The sequence below is a fragment of the Ochotona princeps genome, chromosome 12 (genome assembly GCF_030435755.1).
Source record: "Ochotona princeps isolate mOchPri1 chromosome 12, mOchPri1.hap1, whole genome shotgun sequence".
Taxonomy (NCBI): domain Eukaryota; kingdom Metazoa; phylum Chordata; class Mammalia; order Lagomorpha; family Ochotonidae; genus Ochotona; species Ochotona princeps.
Window position 1 is genome coordinate 26,173,582 of NC_080843.1, and position 18,031 is coordinate 26,191,612.

At 42.9% G+C, this 18,031-nt stretch overlaps 1 protein-coding gene across 5 annotated transcripts in view; it reads left to right on the forward strand.

Moving 5' to 3' along the window:
- Positions 1-18,031, forward strand: part of TBC1D4 (TBC1 domain family member 4) — a 183,958-nt gene that overhangs the window by 79,728 nt on the left and 86,199 nt on the right. The window contains exon 1 of one of the 5 annotated variants that reach the window (XM_058670651.1): positions 12,620-12,780. The exons of the other annotated variants lie outside the window; for them this stretch is intronic. The gene's annotated coding sequence lies outside the window, so the exon portion shown is untranslated. Of the gene's footprint in view, positions 1-12,619; positions 12,781-18,031 lie in introns of those variants that run through there. 5 annotated transcript variants of the gene reach the window in all.

An 18,031-nucleotide genomic window follows, 5' to 3' on the forward strand; every position in this document is an offset into this window, starting at 1 on the left:
CTGAGGACTCCTTATCTTGCTTTTAGGCCTTCTAGCCAGTTTGCAAAGATTTGCTAGCTGCCCTTGAAACCTGGCCTGACCCTTGCCATTGTGGCTGTCTGGTGGAGGGGTGGTGGGGGGTTGAGATGAACCAGCAAATGGAAGATCTTGCTTGCTCTCTGTCCTTCTTTCTCTAACTTCCAATTAAAGCAGTCTTAAAAACAAAACAAGGGCCTGGCGGCGTGGCCTAGTGGCTAAAGTCCTTGCCTTGAACGTGCCAGGATCCCATATGGTTGCCGGTTCTAATCCTGGCAGCTCCACTTCCTCTCTGTCTCTCCTCCTCTCTGTATATCTGACTTTGTAATAAAAATAAAAAAATAAATCTAAAAACAAAAAACAAAAAACAGAACAAAACAAACACAACTCACTTATCAGGTGTCTATGTAAAGAAAGCCTTTTACTGTCATTGAATTTATAAAGCTGAAGAGTCAATTTTTGCAGTAACGATGTTTTTCTAAAATTTTTTCTTTTTCTGTTCCCACATTACAGCTGAAGTTTTGGGAAACTAGAGCATTACTGTCAGATTGCTTTAATGCAGTGCTGTGGGGGTGTCCAGAAAGGAGTATGTGGCTCACGGGAGATAAGTTTAGAAATGGTTGCCAAGCTGGATAGCAATTGATGAGGAAGAGTTTCAGGAAGTGGCAGACAGGGTGATCAAGAGCTCTGTGAATGAGGCAAGAAAGAATCCTGTGTAAGGCATCTGGAGTCTGGTAGGAGACACAACACAGGAAAGCAATGTGCGTGTAAGTTAAATGTGTTAAGTATCGTGAACTAAACTGGTTCTGTAATTCATATATTCAGCAGATAATCTCTGGGTGCTTTGAGGGAGGTATGTGTAAGATTCACCGGCCACCAGGGAAAGAATACCTCAGCCAAATATATAAAACCAATTTAGATGGCCTTTGTTCCAGGGAACCACGGTCATGGGCTTCCCTTCCCCTTACAGCAGAAAGGCAAATGTGGAGGGGTCGCTGCAAAGGGGAAAAAAGCCAGGAAGAAAGGCACAAGGGGCTTTAAAACTCCTCTTGACCTGTCATTGGTGCAGGGGTGATTTCACTGCCTTACGGGCCCACCAGAATTCTGCCATCTCTTCCAGGCAGCAGCCTAGGATCAGGCTCAAAGCAAACTATCTTTCTCTGGTTACTGGGGCAACCCTCAGGATGGAGGTGAGATAATTTCTGGTTACAAAATTCTGGATAGACTCTTAATAAGGTTTATCTCATTTAACTTGACCTTTACAGAGTATATGGTGATGAGAGGCATGTAGGAAATTTGAAAATTTCTTGGAGCCATATTGAAAGAACTGTAAATATGTGGCATTAATTTATAATTTATTTCTTTAAAAATTTTTTTACTGGGCCCAGGACAGTAGTCTAGTGGCTGAAGTCCTCACCTTGCGTGCACCAGGATCCCATAAGGGTGCTGGTTTGTATCCTGGCTGCTCCACTTCCCATCCAGCTCCCTGCCTGTGGACTGGGAAAGCAGTAGGGGATGGCCCAAAGCCTTGGGACCCTGCACCCACGTGGGAGACCTGGAAGAAGCTCCTGGCTCCTGGCTCCTGGCTTTGGATCAGCTCAGCTCCAGCTGTTGAAGCCACTTGGGGAGTTAACCGGCAGATAGAAAATATTTCTGTCTCTCCTTCTCTGTAGATCTGCCTTTTCAATAAAAGTAAATACATCTTAAAATGATTTATAAAAATGTTTTATTAATATAGAGAAAACAGATTTCATGTATTTCATAGAATTCTAAGGAGACAGCCATACTGCAATCACCCTTCCTTCTTTTTTTTCTTTTCTTTCAACTTTTACAAAAGCATAATTTCAATTTACTTTTTTTTTTTTGAAAGATTTATTTTTATTTTTATTACAAAGTCAGATATACTGAGAGGAGGAGAGAGAGAGAGGAAGTGGAGCTGCCGGGATTAGAACCAGTGGCCATATGGGATCAAGGCGAGGACCTTAGCCACTAGGCCACGCTGCCAAGCCCTCAATTTACTTTTAATCGCAGGCTTAATGTACCATTAACCATAATGCTCAACAAGTACCAAGTAGCATTAGCCTTTTTCTTAGTTTATCAGTGCAATAATAATTGGATAGGAGAGTAAGTGATTTCCTGCATTTTTGCTCATTTGTGTTTGAGGATATGGTGTAGAGGCATGGGATGGTACCAGTGTTATTTGCATCATAAAATGTTGCATCTGAGGCATTTTGTTCTCATTGCACCTTTTAGTTCCCTTTAGTTTGGGTCCATTTTGAAACTCACAGAAAATATAATTTCTGAGACATTTTCTTTTTTTAAAAAAAAAGATTTACTTTTATTGGAAAGTCAGATATACAGAGAGAAGAGACAAAGAGGAAGACCTTTTGTCCATAGATTTACTCCTAAAGTGGCCTCAACAGCTGGAGCTGAGCCAATCCAAAGCCAGAAGCCACGCTTCCAGGTCTCCCACGGTGGTGCAGGGTCCCACATCTTTGGGCTGTCCTTGACTGCTTTCACAGGTCAGAAGCAGAGAGCTGGATGGGAAGTGCTTTCCGAGGCCACAAACAGGGATGGGAAGTGGGGCGACTGGGATTAGAACTGTGCTCCCAGGGCATGCAAAGCGAGGGCTTTAGCCACTGGGCTACTGTGCCAGGCCCATGAGACATTTTCTTCTGGTACAAAGCAAGTGTTGTAAAAGAATTAGTAAGTTATTTGTATGTCTGGTATCTCCTTTCCATAGTTTTGGAGAACAGAGTCTACAAAAGTAGACAGATGGCCACAGTTGGCATTCTTGTAGGACTCCAGCATTCTAAAAACAAATGTACATTTTGCAGATAATGTGGGGCTTATTTAACACTTAATTGCTTCACTGTTTGAAGTTTAATTATGACCAAAGAGTTTTTAATATTTCAGCAGTTGTAGAAGAACTATTGGTTTTAATTGAAGGAATGATTTTGACACTTTGAATCAGACAGAAAAAAAGTATGACATCTAATTTCTACTATTTATAAAGATTGAAGCATATACTTGAGATAATTAAGAGGTTGCAGACCTCAACTGCTGATTATGTGCTTTGTGACTGGATAAATACAGGTTAAAAGCATGATGTTGTAGGCCAGTGTTGTGGCGCAGTTGTCTAAGTGGTTGCCTGGAATACCAGTGTCCCACAGCCAGGAGCTGCTTTGAGTCCTTGCTGTTCCACTTATGCAGCAGGCCCCTGCGAATGCTGCTGGAAACATTGGAGATTTGAATGGGGTTCTTGATCTGATCCAGCCCCAGCAGTTGTAGTCCTTTTGGGGAGAAAACCAGCAGGTAGAAGATACCTGTCTCTCTCTGTCTCTTTCTCTGTCTCTCCCCATTTGTCTCTTCCTCTCTTTCTTCTTCTGCCACTCTGTTCCTCAAATAAATAAATCTTTGAAGAAGAAATGTGATTCTGTTTCCTGTGTTTGATCTCTTGGAAGGATTGAAACTAGACTTCCGATGTTACATAATTAAGTGTAGGTTACGTAGTTATATTTGTTAATTTCAGTGCTTTAAGAATTCAACAGAGTAATACCTGCCGAAACATATTACTGGTTGAATTAAGTTTTAGGTAGCTCTTCATGGGGTGCTGACCTTTTGTAGTCTGTATAGAAATGTAAATTCTTTAGACCAAAAAATACTTAGATTTCCATAATGGCTAAAGATGTAGCTTCATGACATTACTATCAGAGGTATTTTGTTTTTCTTGGGTGGTAAAGAACAGTCTTGTGACTGTTTTTGAGGAAAAGTTTGAAACACCTAGTGTAGTCTTGATTAATGACATAATTCTGCAAGCTTCGACTTGAGTCCTTTCTTTCGGGAACCGTTGCATGATTTAAACACTCTGACTTACATCTGTTCCCAGCTTTTCTTTGCTGAAGGTTTCTGATTGATACACTTTCTCTAAGATGTCGTCGATCATTATGACAGCAGTGGAAGTTATCCCTGAGATACATTCTCCTTTCTTCAGTAATAGAATTCTAAAGTAGGTGCACAGCCATCTGGCACCAGGACTACATTTCCAAGCTTCTGTTGGTCCTGAAGATCCTCTAGTTTTGGCCTGTTGGGTGTAAGTAGATTTGTTGTGTGGCAGCCTCCATAGGAAAGTCAGTCTCCATTGTGTGTGTGTGTGTGTGTGTGTGTGTGTATATGTGTGCATGCACAGGACGTGGTGGGTTAGAGGGGTGTAGTACCCCCTTGTTTTGTTTTTCGCCTTATCAGCCCTTCTTCCTATTTTGGTCCATTGCGTCGGGGATTCCCCAAGGTAGATAAACGTGAGAAAAAGAATCAGAGAAGGTAACAGCAAGCTGGAATACCAAAACAACCTCCACCCCTAACTGAACTTTTATGTAACAGAGAAATAAGCTTCTGTTTTGTTGTAATCAGTCATTGTTTTGTTGTTTAATTATAGAAAATGAATCCAGTTTTAGTGACTGGTTCAACATGTTATATATAATATTATTTGCCCATTTGATGCATACTCTCACATAGGATTCTTAGAGATAAGGGTGGAAATCACCATCCGTATTAAAAGTACAGCCCCAGAATTGCAGAATGAAAACTCATTAGCTGCCCCTCCTGGGATGTCTATAACCGGACTTGAAACCGGTAGAATTCTGTGCTCTGTGTCTTGATTCAAGTCACTTTTGTTCTTGGCCTCCTGACTGGCTATCTCTGGGGGAACTCTGTAAGCACCTTAAGTACCAGATAGATCCCAGGTGGTAAACAGCTGTGTCTCATTTTCTCTTGGAAAAAAAAAGAAGGAAGAGCAATTCAGATTGACCTGGCTTGGGTCCGCTGCCCACGTCTGCTCCTGTAACTGGGCCAGCTTGGCCTCTGTACCCTTAACTGTGGCTCCCCTGCCCGGGGGTTGGAAGATTGGATGGGGGAATATATCAGGATTGGGTGGAGTCCACATAGTCATGTGTTCTGGACAAATCTGGGTGCTATTTAGAAAACAAGCAAAGGAATAGAGTATCTTTTATGGCTGATAATACATTCCTAAATGAGTTGCAGTTGCACTCATGTTAGTCTTTCTTGAAAGCAGTCCATATGTGGGGGGAAAAAAAGTAAGGTCTGCTGCTTTGCTCTGAATGTGGTTTCTAACTTTGGAGTTGTGAAATTTTGGAAAGACTGCAACTCAGATAAAGCGTTTGTTGATGGAAATGAATTCTGGCCACATTATCACGCTCATGCAAGTTAGTGATTAGTAACCACTGAACCAATTTCCTTAATCTCTTTCAGTTTGGTCATGCTGATTTCAATGCTCAACTGTTACTGTAATCTTTTCAATAAAAGATATAATGCAGTGTTTTAGAGGAAGAAGTTACAGCATGTTGAAAGACATTTCAGTGCCATGAATTCTATAAACTGCAATTATAAATTGCCCTTTTCGGCACGAGGTTCAGTATACTGAGTTACCGGAGTTTATTTGAAATCTTCAGTCATGGAAGAGCATTTATTTGAAAGTAGTACTGTTCTGGGCTTATGTTTTGCTGAAAGGTGTGGTAACCTCCACCTACAGGGCAAGTGTACCAAGAGTAGGTAGGCTGGGATGGGCTGGACTTCCAGGCAATGGTGATAGGTATCAGTGACTTCAAAGGCAGAGGTTTGTCGGTTGTGGGCTCCATGCTCGCTGATCTGCTCAAGTCGTTGGTCTGTGAGCTCCATGGAAGGAGTATGTTCTTTCTCTGGAACCCTCAAGTCTTGAGATTTTCATCGTTTCCTACGATCATAGATGGACTGCTTGCGCCACCTAAATTGTGCAGAACTTCCTCTTGTTGTCATTTTTGCCAGACTACACAAACAAAAGGAGTATAATTGGTCTTTGATATTTTTTTAGAGAATATACTTTTTGACAGCCAATTATCAGCTCAGAAAATGCCTTTTCTGATCTTTTTCTAGGTGACAGTTGGCATAATTCCCACCAGGAAAAAGGAATGAGGGCCAGTAAGACCATCTTGCTGAAAGGTGTTACAGTATTAATTTTTCAGTCCTATTGGCATTGGCAGTATCAGGAATGCCCCCTTGTGACTTGCGTGCAGTTTAATGTTACTCTGAGGGCTGGGCCGGTGCAGAGTTCTAAAGCGAATGGTTACTGTATGGAGACTGGTGTTTTGCCTTCCCTCGTGAAAAGCACAAGTCAGGATCAGAGATTAGGCATATTGGATTCCCCTTAGTGCCCTCCCTGCCAGCCTAATTTTGGAGAAGGGCAACTGTGTAATCCCTTAGTGGCATGCAGTTAGGACTTGTCTTCTTTGAAGAGGGGAGACATATGCACTCTTGGTGCTTGATGATAATGTTTACAAGTAACTGAAGTCTAAATAAAAGCTCAAGAATGTCGTGTCGTTTTCACTTGCAATGTGAAAAATCTGTCGTGGTGGTATAAATATCCAAAGTAATATGGCAGGCCAGGACAGAAATAGGTTTCTGAGAATTGCTTGGTGTTTTTTGTTTCCTGATAATATTACAGCTTTTATCTTCTGATCTCAGTGAGAACCGGTCAAGTCCAGGTCCCTCTGGGCTTAGCCTTCACTCCTTTGCCTGTTTTCCCAAGGCCCTTTCTGTTTCACAACTGAGCCTCACTCAAAAACTTCTCATGAGTTCAGACATTTCATTAGTGAAAGCTACTCATTTTGTTAAGATGACTTTATTTTTTCATATATTGTAATAAAGAAGTAAGGTGTGTTCATCTTACGTATTGGTCCTTGTTTGAAAATATCAACTACATTCAGGTGTCGTAAAGTTGTGATTTGGAAGTACTGTGATTTTTTTAGCCTTTGTTTTAAATGTATAGTCTTATTTCTGAACTTGCCTAATAAGTTAAATTCTAGTTAACTTACTATCCAGTTTACCAACTTTCTGAACCTAAGAAAGGAACAGTAATAATAATATTCTATGTACCGTGGCATATGTATATGTATATGTATATGTATATGTATATGTATATGTATATGTATATGTATATGTATATATTTAGCCTTTTAAGGAACTTTTCCTTTTTTTTCTTTGTGTAACTTAGACCATCTGGGGAAACTCCCTCTAGTGTTTATTGAAGTAAATGCAATGATACTCAACTACATTAGGAAAATAATGGGACACTGTTGATGAATGGAAGATATTCTGTGAAATACAGTAACAGTTGATTGATGTCACATTCAAAGTGACTTCTGTTTGGGTGGGAGAATGTGCTGCATTTGAAATGGTGAGTCCATTAGTGCCAGCACAATTCAACAAATAACATCTGGGGGAAGGAGTCAGGGTAACGCATTCTTAGGTGTCCCTGTACTGTTTTTACAATTAGAAAATAGAAAATTAACTTTCTTGATGACTTGTGTACAAGAAATTTTGTTTTCTTGCTCTTATGACTTTGTCTTTATTTTACTATTTTGTGTGTTTAAATATCCATATGCAGGAAAAGAAATACAGAATTATTTTTCTCAAGTAACAAATACCTTATAATCAAGGTATGTTCTTCTGATTTGATAAGGTACAGGCTACGTTTTCTCTAAAATTTCCCTAAAATTTCTTCCATACTTTCACATTGCTTATGTAGTATGGTTCCACTCACATCCTAGAGACAGTAGTTTGCTGATATAATTTCATTTTAAGGTGTATATCCTCTCAATTCATGGATTCCTGAGTTTCACATAAGTTACTGAAGATCTGTGAATCTTAGGTGGCCATGCAAATGTTTTCATCTGGGGATTATATTTTGGGATTCTAAAGATGATGGGACCTCACAGTTATATTATACTCAACCTTGAACTAATTTTAATGTGGAATGTTTGTTACTCTGATAGATCTTCCCCATCCTTGTTCTAGCAAGCTTCCTGTTTTACAGAGGAAGTTAAAGCATAGCATTCAAAGGAAACACTCTGCAAACTCCCATCAACACATCTGCCTGCGGCTTGCTTCTCTCACTTTCCCTTTCTGAGGAATTGTTCCTAGCCCAATTAAAGCTCTCCCCTTAACCCCTTTCCACCTGCTTAAGGCCATTTCTCCGGAAAGTCTGCCCTTTCTCTGGATCCTCACTTTCCCCTTCACTGTTGGGTAACTGTATTGGAAGCTGTCACTTCCTCAGTGGAAGGGTCTTCTCTTGGCTCTCTAGTTTCATCAGCTCTTCTTTGTGAATAGAGTGCCTATTGTTTTGGACTTCGTTCTTGAAATACTTCTCTCAGCGTGCTCAAAGAGGTTTTCTGTCTCAGCTCCCATGAAAACATTTCTTGTCAAAGTCTCCCATACTTTCCTGTTGAGTACTTCCTTCTTCTTAAAGATATTTCTTGCTCGGCTTTGAGACCCCACCCCGTCTCCCCCTGATTTCATCCCTGGTTCTTGCTGTATTCTCTCTTGTCTGCATCTTTCCAAACTGTAAGCACCCCAGGGGCTTGGGCCACGGAGGTAATTCTCTGCCTCAGCCTGGCTCTCTCTGTTGCTGTCTTCATCTGTATTCATTCTATCAGTGAGTTGTCGTGAGGCTTTAAGTGCTCTCTATATGCTGATTGCTTCCAGCTTTCTATCTCGGCTCTGATCTATCCCCTGATCTCCAGACACATACATTCACTTGCCTCCTGACACCTCGGCTCGGACATCTTCTAAGCTTCTCCTGGTTAGTATGGAGCAAATGTCTGATCTCCTAAGCAGCCCTTGCTGTCTCAGCCTCTTTTGCTGACAGATCCATTTTTCTGATTTCTCTGGCCTTAAACCATGAGGTCATTGTGGCTTCCTCGCTTCCTCCTCTATCCTACTTCAGATCCATCAACAGACCCTGTTGTTTGTACCTGGAAACCATCTCCAGGGGCTGACTTCTGTTTCCCATCTTTCTAACCATCACTTCTCAATGAGCCTTTGGGGCTGACCTTGGTCAGTGCGGTTGTCCATTCTCTATCTAGTAGCCAAGGAGCGCCTCTGAAATTATGACTTATGGCCCAGCTCAGTAGCCTAGTCACTAATGTCCTCACATTGCATGCACCGGGACCCCATGCGGGTGCTAGTTTGGGTCCTGGTTGCTCCACTTCCCATCCAGCACCCTGCTTGTGGCCTGGGAAAGTAGCCAAGGATACCCCAAGGCCTTGGGACTTACATGCATGCGGGAGACTCAGAAGCTCCTGGCTTCTGCTTTTGGATTGGTTCAGCTCTAACCATTGCAGTCACGTGGGAAGTGAACCAGGGGACCTAAGATCTTTTTCTCTTTCTCTTTCTCTCTGTAAACTTGACTTTCCAATAGAAGTAAATAAATATAAAAAAAAGAAAAAAAAATTTGACTTAGATCCTGTCCCATGCCCACTCCGCATCATCTCAGTGGCTTTTTGTTTCACAAGAGTGCAAGCTGGAGGCCTTGCATGTCCTGCCCTGACTGATAGTTGTTGCCAATGTTCCCTCCACTTGCCTTGCCTCTTATCTCCTGTTCACTGGCATTCAGCCCACCATCTGCCCGAAGTACCCGAGCGTGCAAGGCCAGTTGTGCTTCAAGGCCACTGGGCCTGATGTTCCCTACATGCGGTGTGTTCCCTCAGACACTCCCTGGGCTCATGTCCTTGTTTACTTCTGCTTTTTCTCAGATGTTGCCTAACTCACAAGGGATTTCTTTTTCCCAAATGGCAACTTTCCCCCTGCAAATATGCCCCTTTCTGGATTATTTTTCTTCTTGCAAACTTTCATTGTCTAAAACCTTACCCTTAACTTCTCTCATGTTGGTTATTACCTTATTCTCCTTCATTCCCCCGCCTTTGCTGCATTTAAACTTCGTAACAGTAGGGAGTTTTATTTTGCTACAGCTTTTCTCTTCTTTTACCACCTCCTGACACAACACAGCCAGGGTATTTTTTCAGTTGAATGAAACACTATTGAAATCTTGTACTGTCCCAGCACAATATCAGGCACATTTGCATGTTTAATTTTACTTTCCCAGCTTAATTTTGATATATGCATTGTGATTTCCATTTTTTATAGATGAAAATTCTGAGCTTGTGAGGGATATGTTGACTCCTTGTAGGCAATAGAGGGATGGAAGGGAAGCTCTACACGGAGGCTCCCAACTGCTGGTATTTACATATATATTTTAAAGATTTTTAAAAAAATTTCACTGAAAGGCATATCTACAGGGAGAAGGAGAGACAGAGAGAAAGATCTTTACACTTGTTCACTCCCCAAGTTGCCAGTGATGGCTGGAGCTGAGCTGATCTGAAGCTGAGAGCCAGGAGCCAGGAGCTTCATCTGGGTCTCTCATTTGGACACATGGTCCGAAGGCTTTGGGCCATCCTTGGCTACTTTTCCAGGCCACAAACAGGGAGCTGGATGAGAAGTGGAGCAGGCATGAACTGGCTTCCATATGGAATCCTGGTACTTGCAAGCGGGAGTGATGCATTTCTAACGTGCCAGGAGATATAGACTTCTGCCTTTGTTATGATTAAGGATGGGGGCGGGGCAGATGTTTGGTCCAGTGCCCAGGCTGCCACTTGGGATGTCCACATCCTACACTGGAGTTCCTGGTTTGAGTGTGCTGCTCTGTTTCCAGCATACAGCTTCCTGCTGTTGTGGAGCTTAGAAAGCACCAGGTGATGGCTCAGGTGTTTAGTCTGCCACTCATGTGGAAGAGTCGGATTTCCAGTCTTTTTGTTTTGACCTGGCCCAACCCTGGTGGTTGCCAGCATTTGGGGAAGTTAACTGAAGATCTCTCTCTCTCTCTCTCTTTGTCTCTTTCCTGCTATCTCTTTGCCCTTCCAATCCAAAGCAAGTCACGATTTTGCTTTTGAGAGGGAGTTTGAAGGTTCCTGCTGCTTCTTGCTCCTTCACATCCACCTTCTTACCACCTACTCCATCTACTTTATTACTAAACGCGGCCACTTCCCAGGGAATTCTGTTCTGTGAAATCCCACAGTCTAACAGATTTCTTCATGTGATTCTTCATGTCTTTCTTTGTATGATCACTTCTGGAAATTTGCAGCAGTCACAGGATAAAAAGACACAGTCCTGTCTTCCATGGAAGGCATTTTGCCGCATGAACAGGGAGACGTGCATAAGGGCGTTCTAGTTAAAAAAGAGCTTGACTTCAAATAGATTTGGGGTTGCACGCAAAGAGATCTGAGAACTAAAGCCTGGGCTGAGAGGAAACTGTCTTGGCTCAGAGCCCAAGGATCAAAAACACAACTACTTGTCTGGCTCTGGTTTAAGTCACAGAAATACTGTGCTCTGCTTTCTTTGGCCACCAATAGTTCAGGCTCTTGTAATTGCATCATTTTCCTCCTTACTACTTTAACTTTTGATGTGAACCATTTGTTTCCACTGCTGTGAAGCACAATAGTGGGTATCACTGATCACTGAGGGAAGTCCGTTAGTTTTTTAGTGTTGTGATTTCAGATTTTTATTTCTTTGAGAGATAGGCACACATACACACGCAGGGAGAGATTTCCACCTACTGCTTCAATCTCCAGGCCAAAGCCACGTCCTCAGCCCGGGTCTCTGGCATGGATGGGGGTCTCCCCGGGTGCCCACATGAGTGCCGCCTCCCAAAGTGCATATTAGCAGGAAATTAGAATCAACCCTGTTTGTGAGTTTCAAAAGCATTGTATTTTAAATTCTACACTATTTTGAATTTAGGACTAGGCAAAATCAGGTTTCATTTTATTGTGAGAAAAATTTACTTTAAAATAAAGCTTAGGTATTTTAACCAAATGCAAAAAAATCTGTAGAGTACTTTAGGGTAACAGTTCAAATGACAGGAAACTGGGATTGGGAAGGAGTTAGGAATTGTAGTATCTCCGGAATATAAATGATTGCTCCATGGTGTATAGACACCTTCCCATCATTTTCCACTTTTGGAACAGGAATTTTTTTGTTTTTTATTTTTTTTAAAGTCAAATTGAAATGATAATATTCAGTGACCAAAAATGATCATTATGTTAAACTGGTGACTTTTTCATGCCACTAGATTCTCTCAGTTTCCTCCAGGTTTCTTGAACAGTCTGTAAACTAATGTTAATCATTTCTTAAGCAAAGTACGATTATAAAGGGACTCTCACCTCACCCAAAGACTTGGGTCACTGCCAAAGTAGATATGTTTCTTTTCTGTACTGTCTCTGAATTTTTATTCCTTTTTACTGGGCACGTGTTTTTTTTTTTTTTTTTTTTTTTCAGTTTAGTGGATATGTGTTTCCTTCTATTTTTATTTTTTTGCACTTACTTGAATGATTCTGTGCTCTTTAAAATTATTATACAAAGATTAATAAGAAGTCAGGCGGTTAAGCTCCTGTTGTTATATAAGAATTGACCTACTTATTTTTTTTAAACAGGAAACTTACTCTTGCATTCTTTGTATACGTTTTTAATGTTTAATGAAGTTCATCTGTGTCTCATTGGATCTTAGGAGGAGGAAGAGACATGCTCTGGGTGAGAGACACTCGTGATTGTTAGAATAGCATCATCGAGAGGACTGTTGATTTTTAAAGAGAACTGGAACTTTGGCTGCTGAGTCCTGACCAATCTCTGCATTTCCTGGTTGCAGGCGGGTTCAGGAAATGCTGAACTCCCGAAGCCCTAACGGCTACTTGTAGGAAGTTTTATAATTGGCTGCTTGCTGATAAAGGCTGCTTACCAAATACAGTAATTGTTGCTGGCTTATTTAAAGAGAAGGAGAAAACTTCCTAAGTGTGGTGAACGCGGAGCTGGGACAGACGGCATCCACTTGGCAGAGTCAGGGCTCTTGGGGTCAGCTCCAGGCTTCCACTGGCTTTCCCATCAAAGGTATCTGTCTTTAGTGCTCTTTGCTACCTGGACTTTTTCTGTGTTTGCAAAGGCCTGTCAACATCAGTGTGTAGTAGCTGTGGAGTTTGCTTTCCTTGGAAGTCAGGCGAAACATAAATTGTTAAAATAGTAATGATTTCTTGGCATGTGTGATTATTAGTAGTCAGAGACAACATCAGAATATGAAGGTGGTGATTCTTTTGTGTGTAGGGTGAGCAGTTGTTTTCATATCTGAGTTTTGATACTTTTACTGTTTTGTTGGTACCTGAAAGTGTAACAGCAACATGCCAGCTATAGGTGGCACTGTGATTTTTCTGAATGTCATGAAATACTTGTGACAGCTCCTGTTGATTTTATTGAGCAAATGATTGGCAGAGCTTGTGGGTAGAATACACCTAATAGTTCATGATGGGGTGGGATCTTTTTCAGTGTGTTCCTTTGAGTTCAAGAGTAAATGTTCCACAGTGCCTTTAATTGGCTGCAAGCTGAGTAGGGGAATTATTTATAGCTAGAATGTCAACATCAAGCATAGATGACCACCAGCATATGAGGCATTAAGTACTCCATTGCATTGGCGGTATTCTGGAAACCCACCGGCACTTCCTAGTTGGGTGATCACAGAGGAGAGTGAGAAGCCAGGGCTTTTTGCATTTTGGTGGTAGGGGAGGGAGGAGTGGTATAAGGTATGTTTAATCATCAACTGCAGTTTACTAGATGGGTCTCCATCCTGGAGAGCTTCTGTCTGAGGTCTGGGTAGTTGTTCACGGCTACGTACATGTCTCTGTTTTCCTCACAACATTCACTGCATTTCTTTACAGTAGAGACCATTTCTCCAGTGACCACATGTTTCTAGTAAGAAATAAAATTTTATTTGAAATCCCCAGGACAAGTGGTATGGGCTAGAGACATTGAATAGATCCAAAAACATACAAAAATGATCTGAAATAAGTCCACAATATTTGTAAATCTACAGATCAATGTATTATCAGTTAATCCTGTATTATGTAAAAATGCTTACATTCCAGAATATTGTATATGAAAATACTGGAGCTGCTGTTCGACTTTCATTGCTTCTGACAGGTTCCTTATGTAACTGCTTCAGAAAGGATTTCATGGTTCTCAGATACTCATTATGCCACTATGGAAGTTGTATCTGTCCCTTCAGGTGTGGGCTGCATATGTAGCTAGCATGTGTGTGATGCTAAGCTATAGATACAGTGTCTTTCAGGTAAGGATAAGCCAAAGCAAAGCCAAGTATTACAGGTGTGCAGCCCAGGTGCTCTAAAATGTTAGTTGGTCATAATCTGAAGAGAAGGTATCTAGAAGCTGTTAGGTGATATAAAATTAACTCTTCAAACTATCGGAAAATGTAATTACCCACTTGGTAACAAGCTTTACTTATGTAAATTCAGCCATTTACTGAATTACAGTAAGGTATCCAACTTTCACTTGTGGTTGCAGGGACCAGAGAAATTCAGTCACTAATCTGCTTTTACTTTTGAGTTTTCAGTGTGACAGTAGAAAAAGAGGATAAGCCAATAATTCAGAGGACTTGATACAATTAATGTTGAATTAACTTTGTTTGCAGTCTGACTTGTAGACTAAAACTAAGACTATATTAAAATCATTTTAATATTGTACCAAGATAAGAAATTTTACATATTAAAAATCCTTTGATAATATTTCTTATTCTGTACTCTATAGAGAGAGGTATTTTTGGAAATTGGGATTACTTGGATTAAAACTCAGATGATAAATGTTTAATAGAATACAGCTGGTGAGGAGAAAGAACATTCTCTTAAAGGACTTTGAACAACCTATTAGAATCATTTTTTGCTTTTGTGGGACTATATGTCCACTCTCCTTGGTTTTTGCCCCAGCCAAGTGGAAAGTGTCCCATACTATAGGCAAGAAGAAAATGACACAGTTAGCTAGTCATGTGTTGATATTAACAAGGGACTTCATCCTTGAGACATGTCATGTTCAGAGTGTATCACTGTAACTATAGTATGTGAACTTGACTTTTCATTGGAAATAGACTGGCACAGAGGAATCTGATGACTTTTATAACTGCATGCTGTAGAAGTGTATCCCAAATAATTACACAGAAGAGAAGAAATTCTAGACCTTCTAGGTGCTAGAAGGTTTATAGATAAGCATCTCTGATTATGAAACACTTCAAAGCATGCAGTTTTTATTTATGCGTAGGAAACTTCACCGGAAGAGTAAAACCTTAATAGCAGTTATGGTAGAAAACTTACAGGTAGTTGGGAGCGGACAACTTGGGTGAGTTTCATTCTTAGAATGGGGGCAGATTGAAACTTCGGCAAAGTGGCGGGCTGCCGGGGGTGCCTCTATTCCATGAAACTCAGCCACAGAATGGCGCCAAACCCTGCGGGCACGTTAGCGGTCCCCCCCAGACCCGGGGGGGCAACGGAGCCCCCAGGTTAGCAGCCATGGGGGCCGCCTCAGAGCTGGACTAAAGTCGGAGCTCCGCCCTGCTCCCGTTAGTTGGGAGTGGGCAACTTGGGTGAGTTCCATTCGCCAAACCCGCAGCAGGGAGGCTGAGGGCAAGTCCTCTGTTCTGGGTGGCCAGTGCACCAAGTGGTGCCAGGCTCTGCCTGCTGGCTGCCCGGCGGCGAGCTCAGAGATTTTTATGGTATGAAAAGCTATTTGGGGACACCCATCAATAGGCCCAACTTTGGTATAGGGGAGACAGGAATCCTTGCAGTGTCCAGGAACAGAGGCTCGAATCTCAAGGACAACACACCCACCGCCCTCGTTAGATGGTGAACGGGATTGGAAAGTGGTGCGATCCAGGGCTTGGGGGTTCAAACCTCCGGCAACTGGGAAGTTGCTGGGGGGCCACAGGATTGGGAGTCTTGCTCAGACCCTGACTCCAGCCACCAGGTGCCCAAGGCGAACTGTGCCCGGGCCTGCCAGGATAGGACACAGGTCAAGCCGAGTTGGGCCATTACACCTGGTACTCTGCTTGAATCAAGGATGCGGAGCCACAATGTCTAAGGCTGTGGCTAGGACAAATGAGGGACTGCAACAAGCTGAGTCAGAGCAACCACTGGCAGGCATATGATCTACGGCTAGTAACAGGCCCAGTCTGGGAGCCAAGGGGATACCCTAACTGGGTTGAGGCTCCCTCCAAGGGGAACGTGTGCGGGAATGGGGGCTGTGTCCTAACCTAGAAATAATTGTAGTCTCCCAAGGCACTAGTGTGGGCTGGGATTGGATGCACCGGACTGGGCCGGACCCCAACACCGTCTGGTGTCCTGGATAACCAGGGTAAACATGAGACTGGCTAGGCTAGGTCTCGACCCCCCACTGAGCCACTTGTGAACTGTACGTGGGTATAGACGAGCCACAGCTGGGCTGAAACATCCTATAACAAGAAACAGAATGGGGTGAAAGCAAGCCAGGTTAAGCCACTGTTCCTGCTTGGACAGGAGGTGAACTGAGAAGAGCTGGCTCAAAAACCCCCTGGTATGCGTATAACTTGGCAAAGGGAGAGGCTCAGAGGGAGGTGCCTGGGCAACTCCTCTGACAAGATACAGACCCTCCAGGTTGGCGCAAGAAGCACAATAGGAAACAGCCCAGAATGGGCCATGGAAAATTTCCCACGGGCATACATTTGGCATGGGACAGGGGGCAGACCGGGCTGAATCAGTGCATGTTGTCCACTGGCAAATCCAAACACCAGAACAGAGTGTGGGTTGGGCTGGGTTTGGTTGCGACAAAACCAGTGTACAATGTGGAATGTCAGGGCGAGGTTACCGGTACTAGATTTGACCGCAGCGCCCAGCCAGCACACGTGAGAACCAGGAGGGGCAGAGCCGGCATGGGAATTTAGGGGCTGGTCCCCTCACCGGACAGCTACTCCCACTGGAGAGTGTGGGCCTGGTTTGGGGACAGACCACACTAAGCAGGGCTACAACACCTGTGCACCGAATGGGAACTAGACCAGGGAAAAGCCAGGCTAAGCAGATTATCCCCTACTGGGGCAAGCATAAATTAGAATGGATGAGGGGTGTAAGGACTTAGCCACAACACCAGCTGGCAGAAGCTGGCTCTGGGGACTAATTCTGTTAAGTCAAATCGTGGAACCACCCGAAAAGTGCATAAACCGGGACAGTGAGCGACCCAGGAGGGAAACAATGGGTTCCCCCCTTCTGGGTCACTGCTCCCGTGGGAGGCCATGACAACTTGGAAGGAGTCTGGGGTGGCTAGACAGAGAGGAACTCAACAACATCTGTGGGGGCTGGATGGCTGAGCTGGTTAGTTAGAACTAAGCTTTAAAACCCAGGGACAAATACAAGAGCTAAATGGAATGTGGGACAGACTGGACTAGTCTGCTATACACACAGGCAAACCAGGATAGGGGGCGGGCCTAGTGGGGGTTATTGTGGGTTGCCCCGACTAGGCTGCAGCCCCCACTGGTTGATACAAGTGCCGAGTACGTGCTAGGCAGAACCAACCTAGCCTGCAATACCCACTGGTTCCAGAGCAACTCCAGTCCGAAAACAAACCAGCCCAGGAATTGCACCTACAAGCTGATTGTGGCGATGACCAGCTGGACTCAGAACCCTAGCCAAGAAAAGACAGAGGACAGAAAGGGTCAATCAACCATCTCAGATATATGTTGGCAGCGAAAACTGGGCGAATGAAGACTCTATGATGGACAGTGTCAACCAGTGAACTCTGCAACGACCTCATCGAGCTGGGAGTGGCGAGACTGGCAGTGATTCATAACTAGAGAAATATTAAAACCACTAGGGGTTGATCGCAGCTAAATAGTCTCCCCAAGAAGCTGTTCAATCCATCTGGACAATGACCAGCTGGATTATGTGATTGGCATCTGTTTGCAGGGGAAGAATCTTGATTGAATTTGAACTGTAATGCTGCAACGGGTTGGAGGGATCCACCGTGGGGGAGGGGCACGGGGAGGGGAGGGGGGAATCCCAGAGCCTATGAAGCTGTCACATAATGCAAAATAATTAATAATGAAAAAAAAGAATAAGGAAGATTACAGAATCAAAAATTTGCAAAAATATGTTTAATATGTTTTGGTAAATATTCAGATTGCTAAAATGGAAACAAAACCACTTTGTTTAAGAATAAAAATATATTTTTTTAAAGAAAAAAAAACTTACAGATGAGGCTGGACGTAGCACAACAATGCGAAAGCACGATGAGACAAAAGAGTGAATATGAAATGGTAATGAGTCTGGGCTAAGGTGTT